We start from the raw sequence: 9,845 nt of genomic DNA on the forward strand, positions 1-9,845 counted from the left end.
CACGGGGCTCTCCTGCCTTTGGGCTGCAAAACATACACCCAGGAAATCAAAAGCCTCCCTTCCAAACTAGTCAAGGACCAAGAGGGAGCCGTCTGTGACCGTGACTCCAGCCTTCCCTGAGAAGTACTGGGACCAGCCACCCAGAAGCTCCTGACACATTCTACCTCTGTGGGATGCAGAGGATACTGGGCTGCAGGGTCAGAAGGATCAGCCTTGTCCTGTCACACTTTTGCCGATGAGGACGTCTGGAGTACGCAGAAGCCGAGTCCCAAGGCACCTCCAAGGCTCTGGGACTTGTTCGTTCCCATTGCCTCTCTAGAACGCCAGCCCCAAGCTCAGACCTTCACAAGACCCCTGTGGGCAAGGCCCTCATTACACTTATGAATATGATTAATTAGGTCCAATTAACTATACTGGAATTAATGATGTGACTCACAGTTAGCTGGAGCTGCCTCTTTGCGAAGCGTTTCCCCAGTCGCTCACTCCACTCCCAGACCAACCCCCAGCACAGGCCCCAGAGATGGAAAAGCACAGATGAACTGGGATAAAGGAAATTAGTCTGGGGCTGTGAAATGCCTGTTTTAGGAGCAGCCCTCTGCTTTGCTGATCTGCGCAGGTACAAAGCAGGGAGCTAGTGGCAGCTCCAGCGTTAAATCCACAGACCTGGCACAGAGACTCATCCTGTGTTCCCCAAGAAAGGCAAAGGTCCAGCACAGAGGTGGAAGACGCTATGTTACTGCTGCAGAGGTAGACTCTAGCCTAAAAACGTCCTTTCAGCTCTCCTCATGCTACCCTCGGTCCTGCTCATCCCTACACAGACTCCTGGCCACAGTGCCCTCTTCTGCCATCAGAGACTGGCACAGATCCTATCCCACAGCCTCGCAAGCCCCTGCTGTGCCTCCACCTCCCTCGGGCTGCGTCGCAAGGTCTCAATCCCACTTCTGTTTTGATGGTACCACAAAGATGTCGCTCAGCGAAAGGGGAAAAAAGCCAACCCAGGAGAGGCCCCAGGTCTGTGCCCAGCCCTGCAGCCAGCCGGGGATGAATGGGCTCCCTCATTTTGTGCTTGTTGGAGTTTGAGCAGGGCAGCTGCCAGCAGCAGGCAGCTGTGAGGAGCCTGTGCTACCTCTGCCACCTCTGCAGCTGCCTAGGCAGCCTGTGCCGTTGGCCAAATGGACCTGGACAGAATCGGGAGTGCCCAGCTTGGCTTCTCCACTCCTTTCAAATGGGATCCCAGTCCATTTCTTTCGCGCTAACTTATTAACCATCACATCTCCAGCAGGCCAAGGCCATTCACCCACCACAGCCAGAAGAAACCAGGAAGCTCAAAGACAACATGTGAAGTGACGCAGCCAGCCAGCCAGTCTCCTGCTCAGCATCCTCACGCCAGAGCTGGGCCCTGGACCCCCTCCATATGCTGGGATTTTCCTATGCTGCAGTCCTAAAGGCAAAACACAGCCTGCACTGGAGTACCGGACGAGAGCTTCATCAAGCTGAGCCATCCTCTTCCCCAGTGGAAATATGCTGCTGCAGCTACAGCACGGCTGACACACCATCGGCTAGCAAAGACAAATGCCTGACACGGTTCCAGGATCGCAAAGACACGGAGGATCGGGATCCTGGATGCCTTGCCATTCCTGCAACATCTGATGCACTCATAATGCCTATATGGGTGCAGGCACGACGTAGCTCTTCAAGCCTTCTTCCCTTCTTGTGACTCCCGCACACTCCGATTGCCAGCCTCATCCCCTCACCACCTCAGATGCTCGCTGTAGCCCAGCAGAAGTCATCCCAGGTCCCCTGCACAGTGCACAAAGTCCTGATGCTGCTGGGATACTGGCACGGGAGATGAGCTTAACTCCTACCGCAACAGCCTGGCCTCGGGCGGCCTCTGCTACGTGCTCGAGCTGTATTCGGGCTGCTCTTTGCACAGGGCCCTACAGAGACATTTGCTTTCCTCTCTCTGGTCTTGGTACCTCGCTGCTGTCCAGAGCAGGCCCTGGCGAGCGGCAAACCAAGAAAAGGCTGAGGTTTGCTGGCACTGGAGCTAGGAGGGAGCTCCTGCCCCTGCCCCCTGGTAGGGTCAGGAGAGCCGGAGCCCGTCAGGGAGCCTGTGGGGCTGGGCAGCTGCCAGCAGGGCAGCCACCGAGCCTGCTGCCAGCAACGCCGGCAGGGCGCGAAGGGTTAAACCATTTAACGAGGCCACCAGCGCGATAAACGCAGCCGTCGGCAAAGCCGGCGCCTCCTACTGCCACCCAGGGCTCGGGCTGGCTGGGGAGCGGGAAGGTGGCAGGCAGCAGGGCGGGCGCGGAGGACTCTTATCCTGATACGGCGCCTTCCTCCCAAGTGCGGGTTTGGAAAAACTGAGCAGGCAGGGCTGGCTCTGAAATCGCAGCGCCTCGGTGACACAAAGCCAGCAGATCCCTCGCCCGCAGGCCGGGCGGGCGGGCAGGCGGCCGGGCAGGCGCTGCCCAGCGCCCTCGCTGCAGGGCACAGGCAGGAGGGAGCCGGGGGTCCGGGCAGGAGCGCAGCGCTGCCCCTGCAGCTGCGAGGCTTCCCTGCCCCGGGGCGCGCCTGGCCGGCCAGAGCAGGCCCCGCGCGGGCTGCGGGGGATTTTGGGTCTGTGCGAACAGGCAGGCGGCTCTTGGCGCTGCCTGGCTGCTGCGGTCACATTCCTCAGCTCCCCCTCCACGCCGTGGCTGTGCTCCGCTCCGCCAGCCTGCCTGCAGCGCGCTGACCGCAGGTGGCCTGCGCTGCTCCGGTCCCTGCCTGCCAAAGCGGACCCCCAGAGCAGCCTCGGCATGTACAGCGCATGCCGCGCACACAAAAATGCACATCGCGGATGGGCGAATCTTCACGCATATACACCAGTGACAGGTGTCAGAGATGGTGTCGGGGCAGACACGCTTTCTGCAGGCATGCACAAGCATGTGCAACCACAAACTGCAGGAACACAGCACAGCACATGGGTGCCAGCCCCGGAGCTACACTGCAGACAGAGCACCGGCGAGCCTGTGGTGCATCGCACCAGGGCATAACGAGATAGTCAAGGATGCAAGAACAGCTTTTGCTGTCCCTGCTACTACAGTCTTACAGTGAGGTGGAACTAGGAACGGGGTAATCCCTCCCTTTGATTTATTTACTCAGTGCCTTCATCTCCAGAGGACTCCGGGAAGCTTGGTCACCTGAGGCATGCCCTGTGTCAGCAAGTCACAGCAAAGATCAGGACAGTTTTCAGGGAGGTCACAAGCCTGACACAAATTCAATTTTATTCAATGTCTCTATCAGTATTTGGGGTCACTCAAAATCACCACTCTGTAAATGGGATCATAACAGGAAAAGTTAGCGAGCTGCTGCCTTGTGCCATCTCCCAGCACAACAAGGACTTGTGTCGCTAGTAAAGTGGGCTAGCACTCGCTACCCCCGTTCCCCCACATGTAGTCTCTGTTCCCGAGACAGTCATGTGCATCTTGGTGTGTGCAACACCTCAACCACACAAATCTCTAGCTGGGGGAAAAAGTCCTGGGGGCAGACCTGTCGTGCAGAGAAGCAGGGCATGTATCCTGGCACGCAGGCCTGACGCAGCCAGACTCACCGGCATCAACACGCAGCTGCCTGCCTAGACCCATCTGTCCCACATGCTCCGGGAAGGGTGACCATCTGAGTAAAGCAACAGGCCCCACTTGTGCATTCAGGCTCTGCTCCCACTTCTGCTCCCTTGGTTTTCACCCAGCCCTTGCTCATCTGCACCTGTCTCCCAAAACATGCATGCATTTACGCGGGTCTGATGGTACTGTCCTGCCAGAGGTGCCAAGCACGTCAGCTGACTGCCACGAGGACTCTACAGAATTTGGGACAAGGAAAAGGTCTTCCATGCCAGGACCACCCCATCCCTGCCCGAGTACTTGTTGCTTGCGTTTCTGTTTGGTTTCCTCCCGTGCTCCTGATTTCTCCACCTCCCTTCATGCTCCCCAACAACGTGCCCTCTGCATCCACCCCTGTGGACATGGGGGCACCATCCAAGCCCAGCCTGCCTTCTCCACAGTGCACAGCCAAGCCAGCGTGGTGCTGGAGGCTGGCTCCCTGCCTTTCCCTGCGCTCCTCCCTCTCTCCAACGTGTTATTAAACATTCACACTACCACCTGCCACGGGCAGAGGGCTACGGGGGAGCGGACGCAGAGGGCCAGCTTCTCCGGCCTTGGGAGTACTCGTGCATCCCTCCACTGCTTGGGCAGGGGGATGAGGAGGATACGGGCGAGAGAGAAGGGTCTCCCTTGGCGCAGGCGGCTGCTCCACAGGCACCAGCAGGCCTCACGCCACCTCCGACCCGCGGCCGGGGCCACGCTGGCTTGCAGAGGCTGCTGCTGGCGTCTCCTGACTGCGGCGGGGCAGGGCTCGGGGGCTCCGGCAGAGAGGAGCGGGCAGGGGGCCCCGGGCCGCCCCAGCCCAGGACAGCCCGGGGGGACGGCCGTGGCGGCGGGCCCCACGGCCAGCGGCGGCAGCGCGGCCCGGGCCGGCTGCCCGCCGAAGGCGGCCGGGCAGCGCGCGGCGGGGCGGGGCGGGGCTGGCGCCGGGGCCCGCCCGCGCCACCTGGCGGGCGCGGGCGGCGCAGCGGCCGCGCCGTCGCTGCCGGGGGCAGCAGGAGCCGCCGCGGGCAGCAGCCCGGGGGGCCGGCGGGCAGAGCGGTGGGGGCTCCCCCAGCAGCGAGGGAAGCCACAGCGGCCAGCAGGCAGGGCCCGCCGGACACGGCCCGGCCCTCCCCGGGGCTCCCGGCCCAGCGGTGCGGGGGGCCTGCTCTCCTCCGCCGCCTGGGGAGCGCGGGGCTGCTCTAATCGCAGCCAGATTTTCCTTCGGTACACAGCAGCAGAGCTGGGACGAGAAACCCTAGACGACACGTTGCCTTATTGTTTTTACCCTATTTTCCCTCTCAGGTGATGCAGAGGAGATGCGGCGATCTCCGGGGCTACGCATGACAGAATCGCAGCATGTGCGCAGCAGAAGGGGATGTTTTAATTAAGAGGAAAAGGAGAAACCGTGGCTCCCGTGAAAAATGTCAAACGGAGCTTTAACATCCAGGCGCAGAAGTGAGGAAATGGATTTCCGCAGCATGCAATACATCCTCACCCCTGCGCTAGGATATGAAGAGCTAAATGAACCCTCCCTCCCCGCCAGCAGCAGCGGCTTACAGCTGGCACCTGAACCGTTAAATCATGCCTTCCCGCACAGACAGCCCTCCTTGAATATCTGTGTAACAGGTACCTCAACGCACTTGACAACTGCCCTTTATACGGTGTGCACACTGAGAACCAAGTGTCAAAATCCTCTCCCAGGTGAAAGGCAGCGTGAGAGGGTCGGAGGAGAGTTGCATGTCTGGCAGCAAAGGCTAGCAGAGCCAGAACACCAAATGCAGGGGTTGGCCTGGCCACAGGTAACAAGGTCAGCCAGACGCTGAGGTGCTTGGCCAGAACGAGAACAGAGGCAGGAACTGGGTTTATATGGGTAGAGATGGAGGGAGGCCGTCCAAGCCCTGTTGGCTCTCTAGCAGTGTGACTAGACAGGGTGAGGAAGAGCGGAGGCCAGAGTGGCGAGGCTGAAGCAGCCTAGCTGCTAGCCCCACTACACGTGGCACTGAGTAACAGGAGAGCCCTCCTAGGAAGGGGCTTGGGGAACCTCTCCCCTCCACCACTGCCCCCTCCTCCTTCAAATGCGCGACCCCTCTCCCAATTTAAACAAATATGCTGTACTTGAAAACACCAAGGCGCAGTTACTTAAGGAACAAAGAAGCCAATGCACGACAGCTCGTTAAGATGTAGTATCACCATTGCAACTTTCCATCTTTCCATGCACGCTCTTAATCTACCAGACCAAAGCAAAAGGCAGCAAGGTGATAGTGCAAGAGCCTGAAGCAGTATCTCCTCCCTTACTGTCTTTCAACCAGACAGCAGTCATGACACCAGCTTGGTCTTTGCAGAAACAGGCAGGAAAATCCCTCAGCTACAATGAGGAGCGCCGTATGCACCACCCTGGTGCCGGCTTCCCAGGCCACCAGAGACAACAGTGGCCTCAAAGCAGGAGAGACCCTTGAAGTGAGCGGGCAGACTCGTGGACAGTAGGTGTCCAGGGCTCCCTTTCATAGCTGCGGGACACCGAAAAGACCAAGCTAAAGACCACATAAGCAGAATTACTTTATCCAGTCCTTAACAGTCTTGCTATATTTCCCCAATTACTCCCTCTAACCGCTGCCTTCATCCCAGTTATCAGAAGCCTTACGAGCTTCTCCATCCTCTGACAGCCACAGCTTCGTGTCCAAGCTGGGAAAGGGAAAAAGGAGTTTTTCCAGAAGCCAATGAAATGCAACTGTGAACACAGTTCCCATGGTAACAGCAGGATCCAGGGGAAGAAAAGGGAAGGTAAATCGGATTATCAAGGGGATGAACAGGGACTGAAGAACAAACCAGTTGCATCCGCCAGCCCGGCCAGGCCACTCAAACACCACCTGCGCTGTGTGCCCATGTACCGAATCCCCTCCTCACCTTAATGCCTGCCCAGAGAGCTCCCTGTGCAGCAGTTCACTCTGCTCCAGAGTCACCCAGCGAGGCAAGGTCCCCGCAGCACAACAGGGCTCACAGAGGTCACCAAGGGAGTCTTACCACCACCACTCCCAGCCCAGAAACTTTCACCTGAGTGGAGCAGTCTCCCTATAATTGATGCAATATATTACTTTCACTGTCTGACATCTTAACCATAAATGAGTAGGCGGCGGCTCAAAAATGCCCTGAACGTGAAAAAAACCCATAAAAGTCAAAGAGAAGTAACTCACAAGACCCAAGATTTATGCTCCTCCACCCACAGGGGAAACAGAGTACTCTTCCGTGACATTCTAGCAAGGACTTGCACTTTGCGAAGCAAATACAGTGAAATCAAGGTGGCTTTCAATAAAGCCAGGAGAAGCACAGCAACTCGCATCAGATGGATTTAAACCAGCACATCCAACAGCAGCAGAGCCTGTTCCAGCAGGGTTCCCAGGCTTGGGAACAATCTTCCCAGCCTGAGAAAGGACTACAGCATCTCAGCTGCTCTCTAGATCTGGCTCTCCCTGTACTGCTTAGGCTGCTCACTGCACACTCTCTCTGGTGGTGCTTCCCAGACTGGAAAGGGTTAAGTCTCAAAAGCTCCTCCTGGGATTTTGCTACTTCTTTTCTGCTCTGTTTTATTTCCTCAAAGACAGAGATCAGCTGCCTGGATCCATCTTGACCTCACAGCAGAGCCCACAGCTGCCCTCTCCGCAGCACAGATTGCCTGTGTGCGGGGTGGGGGGGGGCACGGGAGGGACACATAGATTTGCTGCGCTGGAGCCCTTTTGCATGAATATTTCATGACAGAAACGATGCTTTAGCAGCATCATGCAGATGTGGATTTGCACTGTGCGGTCAGGGACACAAAAGGACAGACCCCAGGTCAGCACTCTCCAACTCCCAGGGAGCCCATGGTGAAGAGAAGCCCCCCGAGGTTAAAGGGACCTCCTCTGCCCACATTTGCTCTGCAGGGCCAGCAGTATGAGGAGTCACAGGTGGTGCCAGCAGCTCCTGCACAGATCTGCCACCCTCTACCTGGCAGCAATATCCCAGGAGAGAAAGCTGCACGCTGGCCTGATCTGGGGAGGAGTGGAGGGACAGCCCCATCAGTCCCCAGGACACCCCTAGTACCATAACGCCCTGTCAGAACGCTGCGCCGGCCCCAAAATGCAAGATGTAACCAGATGGTCATTCCTAACTGGAGCCCAGGTTTCAAGAAAGGCACAATATCGAACTGGAACCAGCAAAGACATCTCCAGGGGGGCTGGACTGCATTTGGCACCAACTGTATAGATGCCCTTTGATTCAGGCACTCAATACAACTTCCTCCATTCAAAAAGAGAGTGAGGGTTGAGATCCCTGTTTTGACTCTTCGCAATATGTGGAGCAGGTCCTGTCTAAGAGTCTCTGAAAGTCTGGCATAAAAGAGGCACTTGTGTCTCCAGAGTGCATGTAGAGGGCAGAAAGAAAATGGATTGAACAGCATGACTCGGGACTGCCTAGAACATGGCTAAGCTCATCTCTGAAACTCTCAAGCACGATCTAACAGCAAAATTATCAGGGGTATAGTACCAAAGTGTATTCCTGTCGGCAACCCTACATGGAAGGAATGACCAGCCATCCTGGTTCAAGTTCCCCAAAATCCAGCCATGCAGTAGTGATGCCAACAGGAGGAAGGAGCAAGATTTCAGCAAGGGGAGCTTGTGGAGGACCACAGCTCTGGAAGTTAATTGAGACAAAGCTGCTACACTTTTCTTGGACATGAATTTGAGTGGGAGGTGTTTGTTTCTGGCAATACACTTTTCCTCATACGCAGTTCTTCCACATGAGGTTGAACCATTAAGCATTGACAGTGCATCTGTTAAGATTGGCTCTAGAAACCAAACGTTCTTGAAAATAAAGAGAGAAATATGCTGTGCTTACCCTTCATCTTCCCAGCCATCCAGCTCCAGGTACCATGGAGAAAAGCCACGTGGAGCAGCCCACGTGCACACGGATGGCCCAAGAGTGGCCGTGTTTAAAGTACTCCTCTGCGTGAAAGGTGCAGCAGGCTGAGGAACAAGGAGAAGTTCCCCAAGGATGGCAAGACTTGGCAAAGGGCTGCATGACAATGTCAGGCTTGTTTCTACTGACAATATAAGATTTCAAGGAAAGGTCCCGCAGAAGATCTGGGAGAAGGGCACTTCCCAATATTTCAAATTCCTCTCCTGCTTTGTGTTTTCTTTTTACAACTGCATTTCTGTCCTACCTCCCATGGCAGCTACCTTGGGCTTAGAGCAAACAGTGAGCCTGCTTCTTCAGAGAGATCCTGCACCCAGCAGATAGCATTGGGATCACCACAGACTACAAACACAGGAAGAGGACATCCCTGCAAACAGAGGAAGATGATCTTCCTCCAAGGTCACAAAATCTTTTCCTCAGAGGGGGGAAAAAAAAATAGAAAGGCCAATGCAGCCTCCTCACTTGACTCCCTTTAATTAGTAACCATCTGGTTTTGAGAAGAGCTGTCAACCAATGTAGAGCATTTGGCAAGCTTCCTTAGCTGCTGCTCTCCTAACTTCAGTTCCTCTTGGAAACGCTTTAAGCCCCAAGATGCCAAAAGGAAATAAAAAAGAAAAGCAAAAGAGAGAGCATGCGAGTGAAGCAGAGGAGTGAGGATGCAGTATAACCTAGTGAGACATTCCCCAGTTCCACTTCCAGGTCGGGGAGCAAACTGCAAATGCTGCTGGCCATCCAATAGCTGGGAAAACTCCCACCCGCCAACCACACAGGAGGAACTGTAATGCCTCAAGCACCGTATTTCAAACGGGCAGTTACAAATCCATCGACATTTTCCAGAAGTCGGGCTGCTCAATTCAGTGTCCTGGCCAAATTCTAACTTAGGCAATTACTTTCTAGCTGCCTAAATTCCCTCCCTCACTTTAATTTCTTCTTTGTCCCAACCACTGTGCGACGGCACTGTGTGCCTGCAGTTACACGTGCTGCTCCAGCACAGTGTTCATTCACCAGAATAGACACGGACAGTCTTACAAACCAAATTCATCATGCTCCATGGACGAGAGCTGTGACCCTCTTCCTCGAGTTTTGCCCTGCTTTTGCCTGATGCCACACTCTGCTCAAATAGAGGGGTGCTGTTCTCCACCAAGAAACCTGCAGGTGCAAAGGGAGCGTTTCACCTAGCTTTTGGACGGAGCAAGGAGGCACGCTAACTGTTCTGCTCTGCAAGCTCCCAGGCTGCCTTGCTCTCCGAGCCACAGAAGCTCAAGTCCT

This window comes from Gavia stellata, chromosome 26 (genome assembly GCF_030936135.1).
Source record: "Gavia stellata isolate bGavSte3 chromosome 26, bGavSte3.hap2, whole genome shotgun sequence".
NCBI lineage: Eukaryota > Metazoa > Chordata > Aves > Gaviiformes > Gaviidae > Gavia > Gavia stellata.